This window comes from Acinonyx jubatus, chromosome A3 (assembly GCF_027475565.1).
Source record: "Acinonyx jubatus isolate Ajub_Pintada_27869175 chromosome A3, VMU_Ajub_asm_v1.0, whole genome shotgun sequence".
Lineage (NCBI taxonomy): Eukaryota > Metazoa > Chordata > Mammalia > Carnivora > Felidae > Acinonyx > Acinonyx jubatus.
In genome coordinates, this window is record NC_069388.1 from 59,938,370 (window position 1) to 59,962,570 (window position 24,201).

At 43.8% G+C, this 24,201-nt stretch overlaps 1 protein-coding gene across 4 annotated transcripts in view; it reads left to right on the plus strand.

Annotated features, from left to right (window-relative positions):
* Positions 1-19,779: 19,779 nt before the first annotated feature.
* The window catches only part of MGAT4A (alpha-1,3-mannosyl-glycoprotein 4-beta-N-acetylglucosaminyltransferase A), a 121,505-nt gene continuing 117,083 nt past the window's right edge, over positions 19,780-24,201 (plus strand). For 2 of the 4 annotated variants that reach the window (XM_053200484.1, XM_027072632.2), the window contains exon 1: positions 20,647-20,791. The gene's annotated coding sequence lies outside the window, so the exon portion shown is untranslated. Of the gene's footprint in view, positions 19,920-20,646; positions 20,792-24,201 lie in introns of those variants that run through there. The other 2 variants (XM_053200483.1, XM_027072631.2) reach the window with 2 other exon arrangements.

Sequence of the window (24,201 nt, forward strand, 5' to 3'; positions counted from 1 at the left end):
TTCATGGGTTCGGGCCCCACATCGGGCTCTGTGCTGACAGCTTGGGGCCTGGAGCCTGCTTCATACATATTCTGTGTCTCCCTCTCTCTCTGCTCCTCCCCTGCTCACACTCTGTCTCTCTCTCAAAAATAAATAAAGATTTAAAAAATAATAATAATAATAATAAAAATTTGGGGATTAAGGGAATCCTTCCATTGATCCAATTCAACCAGGCTGTTTATAATTTCTGATCTTGTTTGTTTATCTATATAAATGGCAGACCTTTGTGGGAAGGTACTGTAACTTTTATTCTCCCATATTCTTTTTTGTTCTCTCTCCACCTCACCACACCATGCACACTGCATATAGCATTTGTATCAATTATGATTTCCAGGACTAGACACTAATTTGCCACCTTAATCATTAGTGTTCCAGATTCTTCTTTTTTGTGCATACTTCTCCTTGTTACTCGAAATTCTCCAGACACCAACAGAGAAGAGGAAGTATGAACAGGAGTCAGTAATGGGTCTTTTCTGACAATACACCCTCATCTGTAAGACAGTGTGGGCAAACTCCCTTTGCATCGTTTATATATGGCATTGCCAAGGCATGGCCCAGGGGGCAGTGGCTTAGGAGAGAAGAAGGGAGGAATTCCAGGTCAGGATTCAGAATTCCTCTCCTTCTGATTGAAGATAGTGCTAAAATAATAAAGGCGTGCCTGACCCATCTCCATTCACCCTACCCTATTCCCAGCTCTCCATGGGCCACCCATCTCTGGGAATATGCTCCCTTATCTGGGACTTGTTTTGGGATGAAGGCCTCCTGCCTCCTAATGCTCTCCCCCATTCAACCAGACACTTTGTCTTTGATGACATGCCCTGAGGTCCCAGAGAAGCCTAGGCTATGTCTGCATAAGTCAACAAGACCTTAAGTAAAATTCAGTTAGGCAACTGGCTATGTTGAGCCTAACAGGTCATTTGTTTGGTTTTTGTGCCTTTGTTTGGTTTTGTAGTATTGAGAAAGTCACAAACTGAGTTCTGTCCAAAGGAAGTCAATCCAGACCACTTTCTTACTGATGCTGTGAAGCCAAAATTTTGAGAACTACAATGTAGCTATAAAAGATATTAATTTCGGGGCGCCTGGGTGGCGCAGTCGGTTAAGCGTCCGACTTCAGCCAGGTCACGATCTCGCGGTCCGGGAGTTCGAGCCCCGCGTCAGGCTCTGGGCTGATGGCTCAGAGCCTGGAGCCTGTTTCCGATTCTGTGTCTCCCTCTCTCTCTGCCCCTCCCCCGTTCATGCTCTGTCTCTCTCTGTCCCAAAAATAAATAAACGTTGAAAAAAAATTTAAAAAAAAAGATATTAATTTTAAGGAATTGAAAGAAGACAGCTGTATTTTTCAGGAAATGAATTAAGAAACACTCAGTGAAGCAATATATGCTTCCACCTATGCAAAAGCCCAGACACGCAGCAGAAGTCTGCCATGTTTGTGCACTCATGGGCCACGCCACGAGCAGATAGTTACAATGCTGATGGTGGGGGGGAGGGGAGGGGGGGCGGGGCGGGGATCAGACTGAGTTCTGCCACAGTGCATCTACTTTACTGGTAAAAATACAGGAAGAACAACTTCCTGTGAAACTCTAACTTGGTAGATGAAACATGTGATACAGAGTGCAAAGTTTTACTACTTTCAGAGAAATCCAGTGCACAAACAGAATTTGTTCCTTATGACCTTTGTCCACCCAGTCTTGGAGCTCATGGCCCTTCCTTAGATTTCTTCAGCTAATGACACCAACACACACATTCCAAAATTCTCTGTAGGGAACAGGGGAACAGCCTGATCCCCATTTTTGAGGATATGGGTATTCAGAGACCATGTTTTGTATTTGAGGACACATTTTTTGCCTCCATATTTTGTTTTTACTACATGGTCTACATTTTCTGATGCAGGACATGTCTTGATGCTTGACCTTTTCTGTTCTGGGTACACATTGCTTCCCAATCCCATAATTTGAGGTAGCGCTTATAGCTTATGGAGTGTGGCAGTCTATTGTTTTAGGCAACCCAGGCTCTCTGTGGGTATATCTCCAGGTGTGTAGTGATTAGGGGCTGTGGCTGATTTTCTTCCAATTCCAGTCCCCATAGAGGCAATATTAGAGAAACAGTCATACAGAAAAACACAATCACATAACTTGGTGTTCAGTAGGAAAATCTATGTTTCCCTAAACTGAACGTGCTTTCCTTCAGTCATCTGGTGCTCCATGTTTCTTGGCATTGCTTCCCTTCATGTTCACCTCATCTTCATGATAACACAGGAGTGGGCATTTTGAAAACATGCCTCCTGGTCACAGTACAGACTGGGCTCCAGGCTGGAGCTGGACATTCACAGTGCCTTTGTCAGGTCCCATCTCCAAGCCACAGTTGAGTGGTCCTGGGATGGGGTCTTGACCCATGTGAGCCAATCACCCTCCTCCCCTGGAATTTTAAGACTGGAAATGAGAAAAAAACGAGTGTCTTCCCAGTGGATAAAATTGTACAGAGAACTATGTAGACAGAGGCAGGTATGCAGTCAGCAAGAAGGAAGCCACACAAGGAGAGATGCAGAGCTGAGGCATCCCAGGGGTGTTTGGGTTCAGCTGTTCCTGAGGCTGTCTTCATCCCTACTCTCCTGCAGCTTCTAACCTAGCAATTGTCCATAAAATCCCCTTTTTGGCTAAATCTTGTTCTAATTGGGTTCCAGCACTTACAACCAAAGTTGTCCTAATCATTACAGTGAAGTTAGGTCATGCGCAATCAATATAAACAAGTATACAGTAAATTGCATTTTACTTCAGGGGTATGTTCCTAAAGACCTTTTGACACTTTATACTGGACGGTATTTGCTTCCTGGCCAAGATGGCACTACCATGTATCATTACTATAAATAGTGTGCAATTTACTTGGCCCTCCAGCTTTGATTTGTGTCTAAGTTTGCAGGGTTGTTTTTCTTTTCCTTTTTCTTTTTTTAAGTAGTCAGAATTTGGGGTTGGGGTGGGATTTTTGGTGGCTATAAAAGGTGTCCAAAAATTCTTCTACATTTCTCCTGTCAAAAGACTTTATAGGTACAATTTCCCAAAGTAGTGGCATTAATTACCCTCCCATCAGCAGTATAGAAGGTTTCCAGTTACTCCATATTTTCAGCAATACTTGGTATTGTCAGTCTATTTTATTTGAGTTCTTTGATACCATTATGCAATGGATATCCAATGGTATCACATTATAGTTTTACTTTGTATTTTCCTAATGACTAAGAAAATTGAGCACTTTTTCATATATTTATGGATATTTGGAGACTGTATTTCATTAAGTGTCTGTTCAAGTCTTCAGCCCATTTTCCTATTGGGTTGACTGCCTCTTAGTGACTGATTGAGGTTCATTGTATACTCTGGACATAAGTCCACCTTACATACATGGTGCAAATATCTTCTCCCACATGTGGCTTTCTTCTTCATTCTATTATTAGTGTCTTTTGGTGAACAGGAGTTTTTTATTTTAACAAAAATGAAAAGAAAAACCTTCCAATTTTTTTCTTTCATGGTTAGTGCTTTTTATATTTTGTTTGAGAAATCTTTGCCCCGAGGTATCAAGTTATTCTCCTATGTTTGCTTCTCAAGATTTTATTGTTTTACTGGTCCCAGTTAGATCATACATCCACCCTTGGGTCTGATTTTATGCAGAGTTTGTGTGCCCCACATCAACAGCTCTTAATTATCATTCTAACTAGAAACATGCTGGGTGGCTGAGGATGAAGATCATCTGTGAACCATTGCATTTGGCCGTATGTAACAAACATTGGGAAAGTGGTGGCTTAAATAGAGTAGGGCAGTAGTTCTCAACTTTTGCTGTGCACTAGAATCATCTGGAAGCTTAAAAAAAAAAAAACCTGCATGCCCAGGCTGTACCCCTTATCAATTACATCAGAATCTTTTGAGGTGAGATCCAGGCAACAATAATTTTTAAATCTCCTCTGATGAGTCCTATGGGCAGCTCAAGCTGGGAACCACCAGTTAGGGTTTACTTTTCTTTTACATGACAAGAAGTCTGAAGTTAGGCAGTTCAAGGCTGGTGTGGCAGCTTCACAAAGCATTAAGAAACCAGATTCCTCCCAACCTTGAGCTTTACTATCCCTGGGGATGTAGTCAAAAAATAACAGCTAAAGCCCCAGCCATTGGGTCCCTATTTCACACAATAGGAAGGAGGAAGGTTGAGGGTAAAAGTCTTCACTTAACAATTTCTGTGTAACTGTCAATGGCAGGAACTTCATCATATTGTCACCCACATCTGAAAGGGAGACTGGGGAATGTATTTATTAAGTTGGGATATTGCTGTTCCCAAAAAGATCAGGGTTCTGTTAGTAAAGAAAAGTGGAGACCTGATATTGGAAAGGCAACTGTTTCTACTGTGAGTCTGCTTATGAAACAAAACCAACAGATACCCATTCGAGAGAGTTCACTTCATATCCCTGGGACCCCTTCAGTTATAGTGGAAGAAACACATATGCCACACAATCTAATTATAACTGAAATAAAAGTGTGTTTTCTAAAAAGATCAAGACATATTAAACCATATTTTTACATATGTCTTATTGAAAAAGAGGTCTTCAGCTTAAAGAGCTATATTTCTTTTCTCAGACATTTTTATTGCATGAGGCCCCTTGTGATTTAAAAATCATATTTTTTTCTGACTAGTATCAGGAAAGAGAAGAAAAATGGTCATGTGTTTTTGAGAAAAACTATGATAAGGTACTGTTGGCCAGGCAGGAAACAGCACACCCGTGGCAGGCTTTGAGTGCCACGCTGCAGAGTTTGGGGCTCATCCTCTGCAGTGGATGGAGCACTCCTTACCCCCAGCCACTCCCCAGTCCTTCTCTCCAATAAAGACTAACTTATTGCCAGGTGTGCCCCAGTTTTTGGTTCTAGTTCTTGGTTCCATCCCTCAGGAAGCTCAGATGTATCCCTTTTGTATGTCTAAGCTAGACGGCAGGGGTTTCTGTAACCCTTTGCTGGAAGGCTGATGTTAAGAGGTCTTGTTTTAATGAGGAGGCAGGAGAAATGAGATCAAATGCCTGTGCCGGTTGTGAGAAACAGACAGATGGGAGTTGCAGCTGACCCCAAGTGCAGGAAGAGAAAGGGAGAAGAGCAAAGGCTGAGTCTGAGACTTCTGCCTCAGTCACTGTGAGCAAGGGGGGATACTAACCCCTTAAATGGGGACATGGGCAGGAAAAGATGTATTGTGGAGAAAGATAATGAGTTTGGTTTGAGACGGAAAAAACAACCAGAGCTGGTCGCTAACATATGTGGAGAGGGAGTCCCCTCTGGGCTCATTCTTTGTTGGAAAGTCTACAGTGGGAAGACAATCGGACAGAGATACAGGAGGGGCCATGAGGCCTTACGCTGACTTACGGAGAGGTGTGCTGGGGGCAGAGATGGGGATGGAGGAGGCACACTGGCAAAAAGCAGAGGGAGAAAGAGGACAAAGGGCCTCCACTGAGCAGCACAACTTGGACCCATTAACATGGCAAGGTGGGAAGAAGGCATAAACTCAAAACTAGAAAGGACACAGAACAGTGAAGTGCTGTGCACAGTACAGCAGAGGGCTTTTCAAAGGAAGAGGGGGGAAATCCAGGCTGAGAACCATCAGGTTGAGCATTCGAGGGTCCTGGGAAAAACTGGCCATTCTGCAAGCCTAAAGATACAACTGGAACTCTCCTAGCAACCCCACCCCCACCCTCCAAACACTACCACCACACTTTGGTGTTCTCCACCAGGACAGTTTCCATACTTGCATACATGTGTATACCTTTTCTTTGTTCAAGGTTGGAATTGTATTTCACACATTGACTGTAAGTTGTTTTTATTAAAGTGAACATAAAGTGATCACTATAGTGTTTGGGCAGGTCTGGGTTAGGGCAGAACTTGAGGATACAGGAGCTGCAGAGTCCTTCAGGCTGCAAAGCATGGTGGGAGAAGAAGGGACCCCTTCCTGCCCTGGGTGTGGTTTCCCCAGCCCCTCCCTGCCAGAGCACTCTTTCTATCCATCCTTTGTCCCATCTTAAAGGGTGAATGCTCTTGGAGAGGACACTGTACTGAAGTTCACAAAGGCTCAGCCAGTCACGAAAAGATGAGAACCGAAGATGGGAAATTGTGTCTAATCTTTAGTAATCCTTTCTGTGACTGCTCCAGACTTTCCCCATGTCCACCAGGCCCCTGATCCCATTCCCATCTGCTTTCTGCTGCTCTAAGGACAAGCTGTTTAACAAAATATAAGCCTAGGAGGCCTCAAGTTTCAGGTAGCTCCCCCAGGACCCCCAATCAGAATGGCAAGGACTGTACGCGGTAAACCCTCACAACATCCCCGCAAGGTGACCAATATCGTATTTATTTTACAGATGTGAAAACTGGGCTTCTGAACATTAAGTATAACTAGGCCTAATTACTTGATATATTAATATAATATGCACAATATAATTTATAACATATATACTAATATGAGGCACACACCTTATTAAAATATATATCATATATTCATATATACCACATTGATTAAATGGAAAATCTGGGATTCAAACTAAGCCTGAGGCTCAGGTCCACTGATTCCCATGAAGACATTATGAACTAAGAAGATTTTGGAGAGGTTGGAAGCCAAGATCTACTGTTCAGCTATGGCTAGAAAGTGTGTTTTGTTTGGTCCACCTGCTATTTTAAAATATGGAAAATTAACATTAGAATCAGAATTTCAGTTTCTTCTGAAAAAGCAGATCTGGCTCCTCTGGGTCTCTATCCCCAGGAGGTGACAAGTGGTCAGAGCCGTGTAGGGGCTGCCCCTTCACACTGGGCAACTGGGTGGAAGTATACTCATCCCCGACTATGGTCACTGGTTTTGATGACCTGTCTGGGCCCAAAGGCCTGTGCTGCCTTGGTGTGATGCAGTGTCCTTTCCAGGGACATTCACTCTTAAAAAAACAAAAGCACACCCACAAAAACAACTTTGTTATGGAATAACTGACAAACATAATTGTATGTATTTGAAGTGTATGACATGATTTGATAAACATATGTATTGTAGAATGATTACCAACATCAAGATAATTATCAAAGAGAAAGCCCTTATACCTAAGTGATAAGTCATAACAAAATACTAATGTTCAGGCAACAGAGAATCACCAAGAAAAGTATTTTTTGTCTGGAGTTCTCCCCTAAAATTAAGCCCATATAAATAACTTCTGATTTCTGCATACTCTCAAATTCAAGCTGGAAACTTGTTACATTTTTTTATGTAAAAAGTGGGTTGTTCGTTTGTTTTGACCTCTTATCTCTGGCTTTTTAAAAAAAACTTGAGGTATAATTGACATATAACACTATATTAGTTTCAGGCATAGAACAGAATGATTTGCTATTTGGGGATACTGTGAAATGATCACTACAGTAAGTCTAGTTAACATCCATCATCACATATCATTACAAAAAAGTTTTTTTCTTGTGATGAGGACATTGTTTTTGTATTTTCCTCAGGTCATTTCATTTAATCATACAAATAGAATGGTCTCCAAACATAATGCATTGCCAAGCCAAATACAGAAGATGATCACTGGATCGTAATGACTTTGCCCTCTCCTGTTTATGAGATTTAACGCCACCCCAAAAGCTTTTTAACAGTTTTGGGAGAGGCCGTTATTTTGCAAAATGTACTTTCTGTTTCTGGGCCTTATGTGTAGGGCCATTTAGGGAGCAGCCGTGTTTGCACAGTGAGTTTTTCTGTGGAAAGTTGTTTTTGCGAGAGACACTCACTTAGTGTTTTCACATTGCTGTATCCCTGTTGGCAGCAAACTTAAATGCCAGTAAAAGGTGAAAGTTACCAACTGCAGCTCGTATGGTGAGAACCTCAATGTTGTAAAGAAATGGACTTACCTGAAGAAGGACCAGTACCAACTCTGTGTAGCTCGTCACTGGTACAAACCACGTGTTTTCTCTGAGGATCCAAGAGGCTTCTGCTGAAGTTATTTCCTTGCTTCCCCAGTGGATCAAGGGGAAATCCATGGAGCTGCTATTCCTTTGCACGTTTCTCCTATACTATTCACTCATGGGTGGGTCAATTAATTAATTTTAAAACATTCACCTAGCACTTGTGTGCCAGGCCTCATCCACCCTTTCTTCTGGGCATAAATAGTGTAAGACCCTGGATGGGAGTGAGGATGGAGAGAAAGAAAAGAAATTAGAGTCATGCTAAATGGCCAACTGGAACATGCAACCTCAGGGAGCTCTCTCAGGAAAAGGACTGAGCTGGGCTGTAGCCTGTGCATAGGTTGGTACGACTCACCCTCACCCTGACCTGGGTTCTGGGGTGCAGGCTCACCTTTCTGCTTCCTTCCTCTCTCGCCACACCCCTCTCCCCGGTCTCCTCCACCTCCAGCTCCTTTGGGTATAGTGGGAAGACTCAGGATATTGAGTTCTGGGCTTTGTTGACCCTAAGCCAGTGATGTGACCTTAGCCAAGCCACCTTGCTGCTCTGCACAGTGATTTCTTTTTATGTGAAAAAAGCACTTTCCCAGAGAGACTTTAGGGTTCCTCCTTGCTCCTAGGGTCCTCAATTCTAGGCTCAGGATGTTGGCAGATTTTTCAGCTTTCCTACATAACTTCTGGCCCCATAACATGTGATGATGAACTTAGCCTGAGTCACTCTCTAAAATGAGCCAGCCTTTAAATACAATACCTACTTGAAAGCTTTCTATGATTGTGTTTAGTTTCTGCAAAGTTCCTAGGACTCCTTTTATACCTTAGCAGTGGTTGGGGAAGGCCAGCGTCATGATTAAGGACACAGACTCCAGCAGGATGGCTGGGCTGATTCCAGCTTAGTGACTTCTTAGTTGCATGAATTTGGGCAAGTTATTTAATGTCTCTTGCCTCAGTTTTCTTGTGTGTAAAACAGGCAAAATGAGAGTTTCAGCCTTTTAGAGTTGTTGTGAAGATTAAATTAAATATTATTATTTTAATGTTTATTTATTTATTTATTTTGAGAGAGAGAGAAAGTGAGAGAGAGCCACTCTACTGAAATGGCTCTCGTGAAGGCGGCCAGTGGCCTAGCTGATAAACCCATGGCTTCTACTCACCCCCATCCCTCTCCATCTTGCTGGTGTCACCTGATCTTTCTTCTGAAGTCTGATGTTCATTTCCCACTCCTGCCAAAGAGCAATAGCTCTTTATCTCTTAACAACTCTAAGGGCAGCAGAGCCTGAATTGAAGTCATCTTCCTCCCATACATCTCCAACACTGTAACTTCTGCTTTGGTTTGGAATGCTAGTAGCAATCAGCCCCATCGCTGGGTTCAAAATCTTTGTGCCACTTTTTCCACTTCCTCTCTCTGGTCTTCTAAGCTAGGACTGATTAGCTCTTGCCCAGAGGATCCAACCTCCTTCCCTCATCCCCCACTGTGCAGGCTGCCACCAGGAGGATCAGGACCCACCTTCTGACCACAGCTCTGACTAGCCATTCTCAAAAACATCTGATGATTGCACCTCATCTACTGAACAAAGTTCATACTCCTTCTGCTAGCACCAAAGCACTCTTCCAGTATCCCATCCCCAACCACCTGACCCCAAACACCATTCTTTCCATGCAACCTCACTTCCTGCTATATTCCTGCCCTTTCCCCACACTCCAGACAAATTGAATAGCTGTGTTCAGTTGTGTGTGCCACCAAGTGCTTTGTGCCCAGAACATAGTAAACACCCTGTAAATATGTGTCAAACAGGAAAGAAATATGATACGTAGTCAAATGACAACTATGGCAAATTCTAAAAGGGGGAAGAAGTTTTCTAAATATTTGTTCTTTTCTGCAGAGGCCAAGATGATGACTTTTCCTTTAGCCTTGGAACTTGAAGAAATTGGCACATGTACTTTCACTGCAAGGTTGAAGCTTTCATTTGAAAGGAGAAATTATTTCACATTGCTGGGCAGGGGGTACTTTCGTAATTATAAAAACATTTGACAGACACTCAAGTGTAATGTCCCTTTATAGGAGGGCAATGAAACAGTAAATTATAAGGACCATTAGATGATTAGAGGAATTATAGGATGGGTTTTTTTTTTACCCTTATCAGATTTTTCTAGTTAAAAACTCAATTCTCATTTGAGGCAAGTTCTTTTGGGCACTTTCCCAATACAATTCCAATTTATTTTTCCATTAGCTGGGAGCAGTTCTTATATTTTTTCATTCTAAGTCCATGATGCCAAATCCACATTGTGCTAGAAGTTTGGGAGTCCAGCTCCCTAGTACTTCTGAATATCATCTTCTGTGTTATTGCTGAATGGCAACATAAATGTGACCAGTGAGATACAATTCAGGTTGGAAAATTAGAAGGCTGATAAAAAAAAATAATACCACACAGGCAGGTTTTTTTTTTTAATGTTTTTATTTATTTTGGGGAGAGAGAGAGGGTGAGTGCAAGCTGGGGAGGGGCAGAACGAGGGAGGACAGAGGATCTGAAGCAAGGTCCATGCTGATAGCAGAGAGCCTGATGGATGGCTTGAACTCACAAACCATGACATCGTAACATGAGCCAAAGTCAGAAGCTTAACCAACTGAGCCACCCAGGTGCCCCATACATAGACAGTTCTAATGAATGCTAAAATACAAGAGGATTTATCTGACTGATCTCCTGTTTTGGGTTTTGGGGAAATAAATGGAATGTGGAGATTATGATCATCATTATTAGAAATAGATTATTTCTGGGGCACCTGGGTAGCTCAGTCGGTTAAGCCTCCAACTTTGGCTCAGGTCATGATCTTGCAGGTTCGTGAGTTCGAGCCCCATGTCAGGCTCTGTGCTAACAGCTTGGAGCCTGGAGCCTGCTTCGGATTCTGTGTCTCCCCACCCCCCACCCCCGCCACTCCCCCATCATGCTCCGTCTCTCTCTCACTCACTCAAAAATAAATAAACATTGAAAAATTTAAAAAAAATTTTTAGTTTATTTATTTATTTTGAGAGAGAGAGAGAGAGCACAGCAGGGGAGGGGCAGAAAGAAGGAAAGACAGAATCCCAAGCAGACTCTGCACTGTCAGCATAGAACCTGATGTGGGGCTTGAACTTTTGAACCTTGAGATCATGATGTGAGCTGAGATCAAGAGTCTGACGCTTAACTGACTGAGCCACCCAGGCACCCCAGACATAGATTATTTCTATCCTCTGTATGACAGTTTTAGAATCTGTATATCAATAAGTCATGCCCTTATCAAACCTTGGCCTTGTTGGATCTCTGGCTGCCTTGATGAGGTTTGGTGGCTTGGCCTCTCTATCTCTTCAGCCCATGACTAATTGTTTTAAATTCAAATTTCAAAATGGAAATAAGTAAAAGTACCTACATTTTTCAATGCACAGGTGACAGGAGAATGGAATAATAGAGCACATAATATACACTGTGGGTAATCTAAAATACAAGTCCTATTTTTGAAGACCGGGCAGCCTTCCTCAAATCCCTGACCCCTCTGCTCTGCCCTTCATGAAGCGTTGTGTGAGGGTAGTTTTAAGAAGTGTAGGAATCAAGCCTTCAGCCTCCTAGACAAGTTCAAGTCTGACTGTCCTTGTCCTGCCTGCAGTACACACTCCCCTCCTACAGTGGCTTGACCTGATAGACAGGTCCAGCACTGCTTCAGTCGTGCCTCCACTGCTTAGCCTGCTTCTCCCTCAGGCTGCTGCTTCTTACCCTTTTGTGGACTCATTTCTCTTCTCTCTACTTTCCTCTCTACCTCCGCCTTCCTTTTTGCTCAAGGTTTCTGTCTTCTCCATCCTCTGTCTTTCAGCTTCTGCCCTGATACTGCATGACATTGCATGTCCTTTTCATTGTTATTATTATTATTTTGTTTGAGAGAGAGAGAGAGAGAGAGAGAGAGAGAGAGAGAGAGAATGAGGAGAGGAGAGGGACAGAGGGAGAGACAGAAAGAATTCCAAGCAGGTTCCATGCTCAGCATGCAGCCTGACGATGGGTAGGGCCGGGGGATGGTGGTGCTCAATCCCATGGACCCTAAGATCATGACCTGAGTCTAAATCAAGAGTTGGATGCTCAACTAAATCAAGGGAGCCACCCAAGTGCCCCAGTATGTCTTTGTTTCAAAACCCTTCAGAGAAGAGATTTGCTGAGTTCTGTTGGTCTTGGTCCAGTTTAAATCACCTCTATAGGGCAGGGTACAAGTGTTAGGACTCTGTATCCTGGGACACTAGCTAATCTGTTAATAGTTAGACATCTGTGAGTTGGCCATCACATTGTTGTGAGTCACAACTCTTGATTATGTATATATCTGTCTACCTGTAGATCTATATATCATTGAATTAAACTAGGAAAATGATTACTCAATATATTTAGCCTGTTTGATATGCAAAGCTTTAGATAACATGGAGTGCTTATGAGGAAAACCAACAGGAACAAAAGGTTCTCCACAATGAAAGCATGGGGCAATTACTCATTGGAGAAAGACATCATCTGAGGAAATACCAGGCTGGCTGTCTGGGAGATGACACAAGGCTATGAACCAGGCCTGGGAGCCCAGAGGAAAAGAAACAGGGCCCAACTAGCACAAGACTTGAGTTTACCTAAAATGAGGCCTCTGTGTTTCTAACTCAACTGTGTTCAAGTTTTTTGTACCTCAGACCTGTTCTCTTGCTTCCTAACCTGGGAAGCACTTGTTGTCACCTCTCTTACCTCTAGGGTATGAACTGAACCTTGCTCCTTCATCCCCTTCTCATACAGAACCAGAGGCAGGTCACTCTTATAGCATGTACCCTCAATAAGCATTTGTTAAGTACACAAAACAAATGGCTGTCCAGAAACTTTTTTTAAAACTTTTTTTAATGTTTATTTATTTTTGAGAGAGAGAGAGATGGAGTGAAAGCAGAGGAAAGGCAGAGAGAGAGAGACATAGAATCCACTTAACTGACTGAGCCACCCAGGCGCCGAGAGACACAGAATCTGAATCAAGCTCCAGGCTCTGAGCTGCAGGCACAGAGCCCGACATGGGGCTCAAACTCACGAGCTGTGAGATCATGACCTGAGCCAAAGTTGGAGGCTTAACCACCTGAGCCACCCAGGCGCCCCCCAAAAACTTTTTTTAGAGAATTTCTTAAAAATTCATTTTACAAACCACTCTGTGGAGATTGTCTTGGAATGTCTAAACTGGTACTTCCATGCACCAAGATTTTATATTCAGAAGACCTTCTCAAGTTCTTACACTGTTTCCACCTCCCCGAACTCCTTATAATGAAGATGACCTGAACAAATCTATTGAATGGAGTGTTCAGAATTCTGGAAGATTCTTTTCTCTGAAGAGACACCTGAGTTCTCACTATAGTTCATTTCTGAAGTGATATGGCATTTTCAGTTGCATCTGAGACACCCATATTAGAACATTAATTTACTGAAGACAACCGTCTTTCTCTATTCTCCTTTCGCTTATCATATGCCTTGTGATTTTGATCCTAGATCAATTTAAAGTTTAAAGTAGGAAGCACAAGCAAGGCAAGGAGCAAATATTTACTAAGCACCTCTAGTAGAGGTGTGCAGATGGACTGTATAATAGCAGCTCAGTAAATATTTGTTTGATAATCCTAAAACTCATAAGACCCATTTTCTTTTCTTTTTCTTTTTATGTTTTATTTATTTTGGAGAGAGTGCACATGAGCAGGAGAGGGGCCAAGGGAGAGAATGACAGAGGATCCCAAGCAGGCTCCACACTGACAGCAGCAAGCCCCATGTGGGGCTCCAACTCAAGAACTGTGAGATCATGACCTTAGCTGAAGTTGGAAGTTCAACCGAAGGAGCCATCCAGGTGTTCCCCCATTTTCTTAAATTCAGATAAAAATGTTACAGCAATTCTGTAGCTGGTATCAATGACATGAGAACTTCTTTACCCTTGAATATTAGAATTTGTTATAATATTGCTTAAAACAATTTTTTTTTAAATAAAAAAAAATATTTATTTTTGAGAGAGAGAGAGAGACAGAGCATGAGCAGGGGAGGGGCAGAGAGGGGGTCGGGGGGAGACACAGAATCCGAAACAGGCTCCAGGCTCTTAGCTGTCAGCACAGAGCCTGACATGGGGCTGGAACTCACAAACTGCGAGATCATGACCTGAGCCAAAGTCGGACGCTTAACTGACAGAGCCACCCAAGCGCCCCTATAATATTGCTTTTTTTAAAAAGATATTTTATTTATTTTTGAGAGAGAGCACACAAGCAGGGGAGGGGCAGAGAGAGAGGGGGACAGCGGATCCGAAACAGGCTCTGCACTCACAGCAGTGTGCCTGATGTGGGGCTGGAACTCACAAGCCCTGAAATCGTGACCTGAGCTGAAGATGGATGCTCAACTGACTGAGCCACTCAGGTGTCCCAATATTGCTTTTCAACCCAGAAATCATCAGTGCTTTCCTCTTATCTGATCCTGAGGCTAGAACTCTATTGCACTCTCCTCCATGACCTGCCCCATTTCCCACAGTGCCTCTGCTTACTCCCTCCCACCCAGGTGTCCTGAACAACCAGTGTGCACTGCCCTCTGTGTGTGTGTGCTCCTTCTCTTGTAATGCTTGTGTCTTTTTCCCCCTACACTTGCTTGAATCCTACACCTGTTCTTGAAGGCTCAGAGCAAGTGTGTCTTGTTTCACAGAGTCCTCCTTCAATCCATCAATGAACCCTTGCAGAGTAGCTCCCCTGTGCCTGCCATACATTGCTTAATAAGATGTTCCCTACCCACAAGCAATAACAGCTGAGTGAATGAGGCACCTAAGTCAGCAGAGTATATTGGGGCGGCCCAGCTGTTTTCACTTAGCAAAATACAGAGAAAATGGTAACATTCTTCATGGCCCCCAGGCTGCCTGCAGCTGGAGGGTTCCGACTGCCCCAGATCTGACCCAACCACTTGAAAGGCTGAGAGGTGTCAAAGCTTGCTCTTCCTCCAGCTAACACCAGCCTGGAATCTCAGGAAAATGGTACAGTGTGATGAATCCATAGGTAGGAGTAGGGATAGGATTGCCATGGGTCCCTCTCCCAGGTTTGGAGGTAAGGACGGGCTTTGCAGGGAAGTGGCAACCAGCTGAATCATGAGGGATGTTAGCTAGCCAAAGAGGGCAGTGCAATGGGGATGGGGAGTGAGTTGCTTGAGCCAGTGCCACTTTGTGGAAGGGAGGGAAGGTTTCAGGATGGCATGGCTTGGCTTGAGGGTTAGAGGAATGTGGCTCCAGTGGCAAGCAGGCATGAGACAATGAGAGCCTTGGGTGTTCTTCCAAATAGACCGTGAACTCCTTGAGGGTTAAGACCACATTTTACAATTCTGTGTCTTCTAGACTACTGATCATGTAAGGGCTTAATACATTATCGTTTGATAGAAAAGTCTCTCTTTACTGGCGACAGTGTTGTGATGGCTGCCCATGAGACAGGTTAATGGTCTGTTTTGGGAACCATGTGAATGTGAACTATGTTTTCTACAGTTTGTATAAGTCCCACAGGAGCGGAAAGATCTGACAGCCTTACAGTTCTCCGTCCCTCATGTTTCCAGGACAAGCTTCTGGTTTCGCTTTCAAGAATGCCTGACATAGCTTTTTATTCTGACCCTGGGTCAGTTATCTACCCATTGTCTCTGGTCTCACACGTGCTGCCTTTGTGTCCTCGGCTCTGCGATACTGGAGCTGGGAGTGAGCTAGCTACAGTTCCCCTGGCTTCCTGGAACTTTCTGTTAGTGTCTACCAACAGGAGGCACTAGCTGGAGATGAGAAGGCATATGAAAGAGAGAAGCTTCCTGCTTCTGCCACCAACAGTGTGGCAGTTGCTTGAGGTTGTTGGCAACAGCTGCATGAGCTGAGGGGGTAGGTTGATTGCTGCCTGCCACCCAGGTTGAGGCAGCATTTTTTAAGGGTTCCATAACCAATAGCAGTAGTTCTTCAATAGTGCAGTAGCAGATGCAAGCTCAAAGTTTCCACCTACGGGCATTAGCAGCCCCTGATCCTTGGGTATCCATCCTGCTTTCTCTTTGCTCTTCACCCCCTTCTTTCTTCATCCAGCCCTTTCAATACCTTTGCAATCAATCTCCTGTGTATTAATTCCTCTGTCCAAAATACCTAGAATAGTTTCTTTTTTCTTGTCTGACTGGTCCTTGGCTGATACAGACATGTACTTGTAGGGCTGTGATCAGTCACTATAAAAGAGGGTAAAGAAATACTGGGTTATTATGAAAAAGGTGACAAAGATTATGTTGTCTAGATATCCATAGCTCCAAATGGCATACTATTTGGAAGTCATGATCCTGAGTGTATTTTTGTTAAAATTTTTTTAATGTTTATTTTTGAGAGAGAAGGAGACACAGAGTGCAAGTGGGGAAGGGGCAGAAAGAGAGGGAGACAAAGAATATGAAGCAGACTCCTGGCTCCAAGATGTCAGCAGAGAGCCCAATGCGGGGTTCGAACCCACGAACTGGGGGATCATGACTTGAGTCAAAGTCGGACGCTTAACTGACTGAGCCACCCAGGTGACCCTGAATGTATTTTTCGAGTTAAGGTTTTTATTCTGTTTGAAATAAACTGATAGAGTAGCACAGTTGAACTGCTGGAATTGGTTTTATGCATGGACGGATTTCAGATGTAGGGCTGTTGATCCAGCATCTTTTACAAGTACCAAATTCACAGAGGAAGAAAAAAGAAAAAAAATCCCTAAAGCACGCTAATTCTCTGGTGCACAATTCTCTTCCACTGTGCCTTCAGAGTATACATCAAATATAATAAAACCAGTGAGTCAGCTTTAATGGTGTGGCTAAAAAGGGAATGATCCCTCCAATCCTCCTAAACACTCTTGGCAGAGACTTTTCCTGCCACAAGGCATTGCTGATTGTTCTAACAATGCCTGGAAGAGAGCCCTTTCCTGGTAAGATGGTTGGATTTTCTTTTGTCTTGGGGCTTTCCTTGAAAAATTTTAGCTATGTCTTATACACATATGCAAACACCACTGACCATAACACTTAATAGTGAGGTCTTATAATTCCAAAATTACATAGTCACACAAGATGGCTTTTGTCTGAACAATCTGATAGACCCATTTACCCCAACAGTGTGAATGTGAATGAAATAGGAAAGGCATCTTTCAAGGTTTCTCTCACATGGAGATGAGCAAAGGTGTGAGGAGGAAGGGTAAAAATAAATAAAAATAATTTAGTTCTCTGCTGTCCTTCATCTGGATTAGCCTTAATGTCCACCTAGAGTTGAATATTAAATAGGTTGGTTCTATTTGAATTCTGTTGTTAATTTCTTGGCCTTTGTGTGCTCTGTTTGATTACATGACAGAAACAGTTGGGACACTGTGCCTGAAACACATAACCTTTTACTTCCTACCCTGGTCCTGGTTCCCCTGTAGCTTCTAGACTATAGTGATAGAGCACACTGTTTATCAAGTGAAATGAGAGAGTTCCTGCCACTTCTCAGGAACCATTTAAAAAAGCCAGGAAGGACCTCCCGGTGCGATTCCTCTGAAGCCTTTACAATTTAAAGAAGATCCCATTCAAGCAAGAAGCCAACAAACCAGAATCACTTTGATAAGCACTCATATATGATGCAGTTTGATTGCTAATGTATGGAAGGGACTGGAGTTAAAGAGAACTACAGATCATGTGCTTGATTTCTTAGAAGTTGATTGCTGTAGGCATGGCCTCACCAACAACTACGCACCATGAGAACAATAAAGGGAAAAGATTAGCTTCTGGTGTGTACTTGGCTTTTAGCTCAGGTATTACCTTCAGGAAGACTCCCCTGCCCTGAGAATCTGATTGATGGCCCCATCCTATCTTCTATTCTAGTGCCTTGAATTTGTGGCACTGTCTTGGGATTTAATTCCTTACCCACCACTTGCATTAGTTTGTGAGTGTCCTGTGGTTAGATGCCAGGTGCCTCTATACCTCATAAATACTCAGAAAACATGGAAAGAACATAGCAGTTTTGTTGGGGACAGAATACAGAATGGTGAAGTTACAGGCAGAACTTCTTGCCTAAGCATTTCCCTTATTTCCACTGACTGAATTAAAGGCCTGGACAAGGCAAAAAGAGAAACTGTAGAGTAGAGAAGGAACAAAAAGGGAATAATAGAGGAGGAGAATCATCACAGAAAAGATAAGAAAAAGAGAAAGGACTCAGTGGGGTTTGGAATGACTGCCTTTATTAAACAGATACCATAGATTCTGGAAAATCCAGAATCGTGTGCTCTGCAGTTAGGATGAATGAACAGCCAATTATGATCAATGCCTTGGAGGCACATATTCCATGTCTTTCCAATTCTTAGGACAATGAACTGAAATCCAGATTTTCCTGAGCTAAAATGTGAATGGTCTGTGACCAGTTTAACTGTATGGCCAGATTTCTTCCCAAACCTGCCCTCCTGCTGACAGGGAGAAGCAACATATTATCAAAAAGGCCCCCAAAGGAAAGCAGTTGTGATTTTTGTTTTTGTTTTTGTTTTTGTTTGTTCTGCTTGCCTTCTGTCTTCTGCTGTAGGTTTCTCCACTAACCAGTGTCCAAAGGGAATTCCTGCTGTCTTCCTGAATAAGCCCATTGAGTCTGTAACTGAAACTTGTCCTTCCAGGCTTTCCTTTCTCCTCTGACATATGCCTCTGCTTACAGAGTGTTTGTGAATGCTTTCATTTCCTTCTTTCACTGAGAAGGGGAAAAATGGAGAAAGTGGAGAGAAACATATCTTTTTAATATTCATCCATTCAACAAAATTGGTCAATTGCTGAGGGCTTGAGCAGAGAGGTAGTGTGGTGGAATGACGTAGGGGCTCTGGAATCAAACAGACCAGGATGTGAATTCTGGTTCTATCATTTACTGGCTGACTAAATTACTATTTGTATCTGCCAAGTTAGTCTCCCAGGGCCTCAGTTCCTTCCTCTGTAAAATAGGAACAGTAGCTACCTGTGCTATTTGACCTTTTGGCCAATCCTGTGGGCATGGCTTGGTGGCTTTCTTCATCATTTGTCAAATGGCAGAGCTTTCTCCATTTGCAAGAGGGAGTGTGCTTGTCTGTCATTAAGAGCAATGTATAATAAGACCTAGGATTTTCCAATCCCAAAATATATTTTAGACAAGATGTATTAAACAATGTCTCAGTCTTTATTGCTTACATCTGGTCATGAAATCTTATTGCCAGCTTGCTACCAGGAAATGTCTTTGTCATAGAATACAGTAAATCTGACTCTCAGGCCACCAAAGCAGAGAGAGAAGTTGTCATTTAATGTCATGGCTGTCATGCCTAAGTTATGTTCATGGTGGTGGATAGTAGATGAACCTTTTTGTCTGTTTCCTCTGAATCAAGAGAGGACCACAGGAGGAAGGGAATCATGCATCTCTTCCCTGACCTTTAAAACAGGTCAACATTCAGAGAGAAATATCACCATGGAAGAACTGAGAAACTCATACATATCATAGCTGATTGTTAATTACTGTTACCTTGAGACAAAAAAAAAAAAAAAAAAAAAAGCACGGGGGTGGGGGTTGGATTTTTCTGGGGGAAACAAACGATTGAGGTTTGCCTCTTAGTTTTGAATTTTTGGATTGCTGTTTTCTAAAAAGAATTTGGGAGCTTGGCAAGAAGAAGGGTGTCTCCTTGATCTTCGGCCTCTCAATTCCCTGTAAATATTAACTTGCAGGGTTGTTGTTGGGATTACTGTAACGGTTAAAATAACACATCTTTGGTGTATTATCCAAAAGATGATGTGCCCAACTGTAGTTACTATTAACCAAAGTCGCAGTACCTATGAATACTAAGCAAAACAGAGGCAGACCGCTCAGGCTGTCTATAGTTGATTATCTAGTTGGTTCTGAAGTTAACTTCAAACGTTTTGACATGGTGAACGACTGGAACACGGGGCTCAGGAGAAAGGGTCAGGACAGGTGATGAAGCGGAAAAATCAAAGGCGTTAACACCCAAATGATCTGCCTTTAAATCTTGTATTTCTCCTTCCTATGCTTACGCTAGTCCTTCTTCCTGAGTCCCAGCAAATTGGGGATAGCGATGCCTGTCGCTGGGGATGCCCTGAAGGTCAGAGATGGACGGTGAGGCTGGAACTACGGGGCCTCCGAAGCTATTGTTTGGATTAGGGCGGGAGCCGCCCCTGGGACTTGTCGCCCGGAGGAATGCTGCCCAGGCTGGACGGTCGGGTAACGGGACAGCAGCTGGGGCTAGGGGCTCGGGCTGAGGCAGCCCCGGGTGGTCGGGTCGCGAGCCCAGGCGGAGGCCGAGGGCTCCCTGGGGCCTTGCGTTGGCAGCCTGAGCTGCCTCTGCACACGCCGGGGAGGATTAAAACCAGATGTGGCGGCGGGGCGGCGCGGAGACGCCAAGCTCCCGGAGCCTGGGGCCGGAGACCAACACGCCGCTCCAAACCTCGCCGTGACATTAAATGAAGGGGGAGAAAAGGATCTCAGGAGAGTTATATGGGCTGCGAGACGGCTCCCCTAAATGACAGCCAGGCGGGCCACTGATGCGAGCAGCTCGGCCGCGCGGGGGCGCTCAGTGGAGGGCGCGCAGCACCGGCGGCCAATGGCTGGCGGGGTCGCGGGCGGGGCCGGGGGGCGGGGCGGCCGCGGCGCTCCAGCGGCGGGGGCGGAGTCGCGCTGGGGAGGCGGGGCGCCCGGCAGCGGCGGCGGCGGCAGCGGCGGCCACAGCAGCCTTGGCGGCGGCCGCGGCAGGACTGGCAGCGCCAGCGGCGGGTGAGGGGCTTGCGGCTCGCGGCTTGTGGCGGCGGCGGCGCACGGGCTGCCTCGAGGTAGGGGCGCAAGGCGGCTGCGCGGAGGGGCGCGGGATGGAGGGGCGGTGCCGGTTTCTGGGCTCTGAGACGCTGGGGTCGCGGAAGATCCACCTGCTGGTAACGGAGCCGCCCGCGCCGCGGCCCGACCCGGAGCTCGCGCGTCTCAGGCTGCTGCGGGGCCGGCTCCGGGCGCGGGCTGGGCCTCGGGGCGGGGCGCGGGCCGGGACGCCCTGGCCGCGCGGTCAGCCCCGCGCCACCGCTGCCTCTGCTACAGACCCTCGGTGCCGTGCTCTCTCCCGGTGGCCGGCAGGGCGCCTGGTGCGTTTCCCGGCGCGGCGGGGCTCGTTGACTTTGGGGCAAAGTGGAGGAAAGTGTGGGCTTGGGGGGTACTGGGGAGAAGGGAGAGTTGCCCGCGGGACCCGGCAGTCCCAGGGCCCACACCGGTCCCGGAGTCGGCGCCTTCGCCGGGCCGGGGGCAGGTGAGGCGGGGGCCAGGAGGTCCCGGGCACTGAGGCAAGGGCTGCTCCCGCCGTGGCGGAGGAGGCGTGCAGCTGTCGTACTGAATATTTCTACAAAGTGAAGATGCGGGGGTCCGGTATGAAAGAGTACCCCCATCCCCTCAGGCCCCAGTTCGCCCTGAAGGAGGAAGCTGCAAGTGGGACCCTTAGGTTGGGTCTGGGTGATTGCACAGAGTGTACCAGGTGACACCTCCAAGGTGTGTTTTATGAGCTGGCAGTCATACCACTTGCGCGCCCGCTTTTATTTCTCGAAGCGTGTGTTTCTCTGGAGCCCATTCATTGCTTACAATCCGAATTGCGAAATATAAGCAGACATAATGTATGTTTTTAATGCTTCCCATGTATTTTGCTGTTGTGCTTTTGCCGTCGGACGAATTCTCATAAAAAATAATGACAACAACGTTCGTTGGAATTTAGAACCTAAATTTAGAATCAAATAATAATGCGTTTTTTGGTTTGGTCTTTCTGAATGTTAAAAAAATAGTTTTATTAACAGGTTATCATGGCAGAGGTTTCTTTAGCCCACACTTGTAAATCTGAAAACGCACTGGATGATGAAATTATGTAAGCTGTATTGATGAAAAATATTAATCATTTTATAAATTTAAAATAAATTAATTTTTCCATAATACTGTGTATAAAGTTATATAGGTTATAGTTATATAGAAGCATTATGGATTTCATGCTCCTGCCTTTCATTCCTCAGGCACCTGTGTCCTGTCTGTGGGATTATTAGGGAATATGCCAAGTGTTCAGCAAAGTGTTCTCAGCCATAAAACATAGTGAATATTTAAGAGAACACTTTAAAATACAGTTTCTTGAATCTAATAATAAAATACAGGACTGCAGCCCTTAAAGGGAAGTTAACTAAAACAGACTTTTCAGTTTGAGATCTAGAGTTGAAGTTCCATTCATCTTTGTCAGGGTGAAGAAGATATTAGTAATTTTAGCCACTTCCTTTTTTGTTTTTCAAGATTCAGATGTGTTAAGTAATAATCTCAGAGATTAAGGTGTTAGATTAACATTTTTGCAAATGTGGACATCGATAAAGAATAGGCATCACTTTGTTTCCTGCCTTAGGCAGTTGGTCAGTTCATAGGGCTCTTGGCTGTCCAGACTGTGACTGCCTCTTCTGGTTGAAGACCATGGAGATCATTAGTTTTGTTTTTGTGGAGTCTTCACTTACACTGTGCAGTTAAACTTCGTTGGTGTGGAAACTCTAATTAAAATGTATGACTACATTCCTACTGAGTAAAATGCTCTTACATTTCTCCTGCAGAATTTCAGGTCTTATTTGTTAGTAGAATTGATAAGTATCTTCTTCAAACCAGAGCTTAATAGCTTCCTGGATCAAATATTTAATATTCCATATATTTTTCACACGTTATTAATAGTATATCTGTAGTCTACTTTGATTTTAGAAGTCATTTACTTTTACTGTCTCTACGTATTTATACTGAGTTTTATCATATGGGCTTACTTTGTATTTAATAAAACTATTTAAAAATATCCTTTATTTTAGGAGTCTTTCTTTACTTCCCCATAATTATTAATTGGATGTTTAATAACCTGTATATTTTTAGATCTTTTACCAGGACAAAATCCTTCCTGAAGTAGGGGTAGGGCTAAGTATATAACAACAGAAAGTTATATGCATTTTTATATAATGTCACACCAGGATTATAATTCTACATTATATAATTCACTGAGTTATCATATCTCTTTTTATAATCAGAACTCATTGTGTGCTTACTGATATAAGATAATGCCACGAAGGTTTTAAATTCTAAACCATTAAATGTGGGTGTGTTTGACGTTCATTTGTCTTAACTATAGAAGGTGAATAACTTTGGTTTTAAAAAATACTGATAACTTGTGAGAATACCTTTGGAGTTCCTTGTTTTCAGATAGTAATAGGAAGCAAGAAAGTAGAGTTCAGTGCTTCTAGAATATTATACTATAGTGAGAGATCTACTGGCCAAGGAAAGTTAAAAGGCATGCTGGGTGTGTATGTGGGATGGGGGGAGGGGTGCTTAGCCAAAGGTTACAGGAAGTGAGAAATTCTTTTAAAGTTTCAGGTTTTAAATTTGGAAATTTCCTATGAAATTTTCATCTTTTTTCATAATAGATCAATATTTGTTATAGTATAGAAAATATTTTAAATTCACACAGTTAAAGATAATGCCTCAGGAAGGGTCTCTAGACTTTGAGTGTCCCCAGCCCTTCTCTTCATTCTTCCAAGCTGCTGGTTCACCTAGTTTGAGAGGGAAAGGGTGGTAGGTCAGAGCTTGAACTTTGGAGTCCTACAAATTAGGGTTCTTTCTCTGAGTTCATTTCTCTTGTGTGTAAAATAGGGTTAGTAATGCCTGTCTCATTAAACCTGAAACAGTATAACCTTGTGTGTGTCAATTATACTTCAGTTAAAAAAATGCCTCCCTCATAGGGTTTTGTGAAGATTTAAAGCATATAATAGATGCATAGCAAACACTTGGTGAGTTGTAGTGTCTTATCATTGATACCATTAGTACTATGCTCTAGACCAGTGGAGATTTCTAGTAATGTTCAGTTTTACAAAGTAGCTCAGATGGTAGTTTCTGAGTTGCCTACAAATGGCCACTTTAATCAGCCATACTTTCTTGCTGAGGAAATTGTCCCTTGGGCTTGTTCGGCATTTTTGGAGGTGCATTAACTCAACCCACTAGAGTATGCCTTAGTATATTTCCAAGTGCATCTTGTGGTCCCTTTGAGGCCACTGGGAATCAATGCACATCTTAGAGTGCCTGACATGCTCCCAAGGGAATGACACTGGCTGTGCGTAGAGTAGACTAAACCAGTGGCTGGCTGCAGTGTTTTGTTTGTTTGTTTTTATTTTTACACAGTTAACTTTTATGGAGAACCTATTAAGTGCTG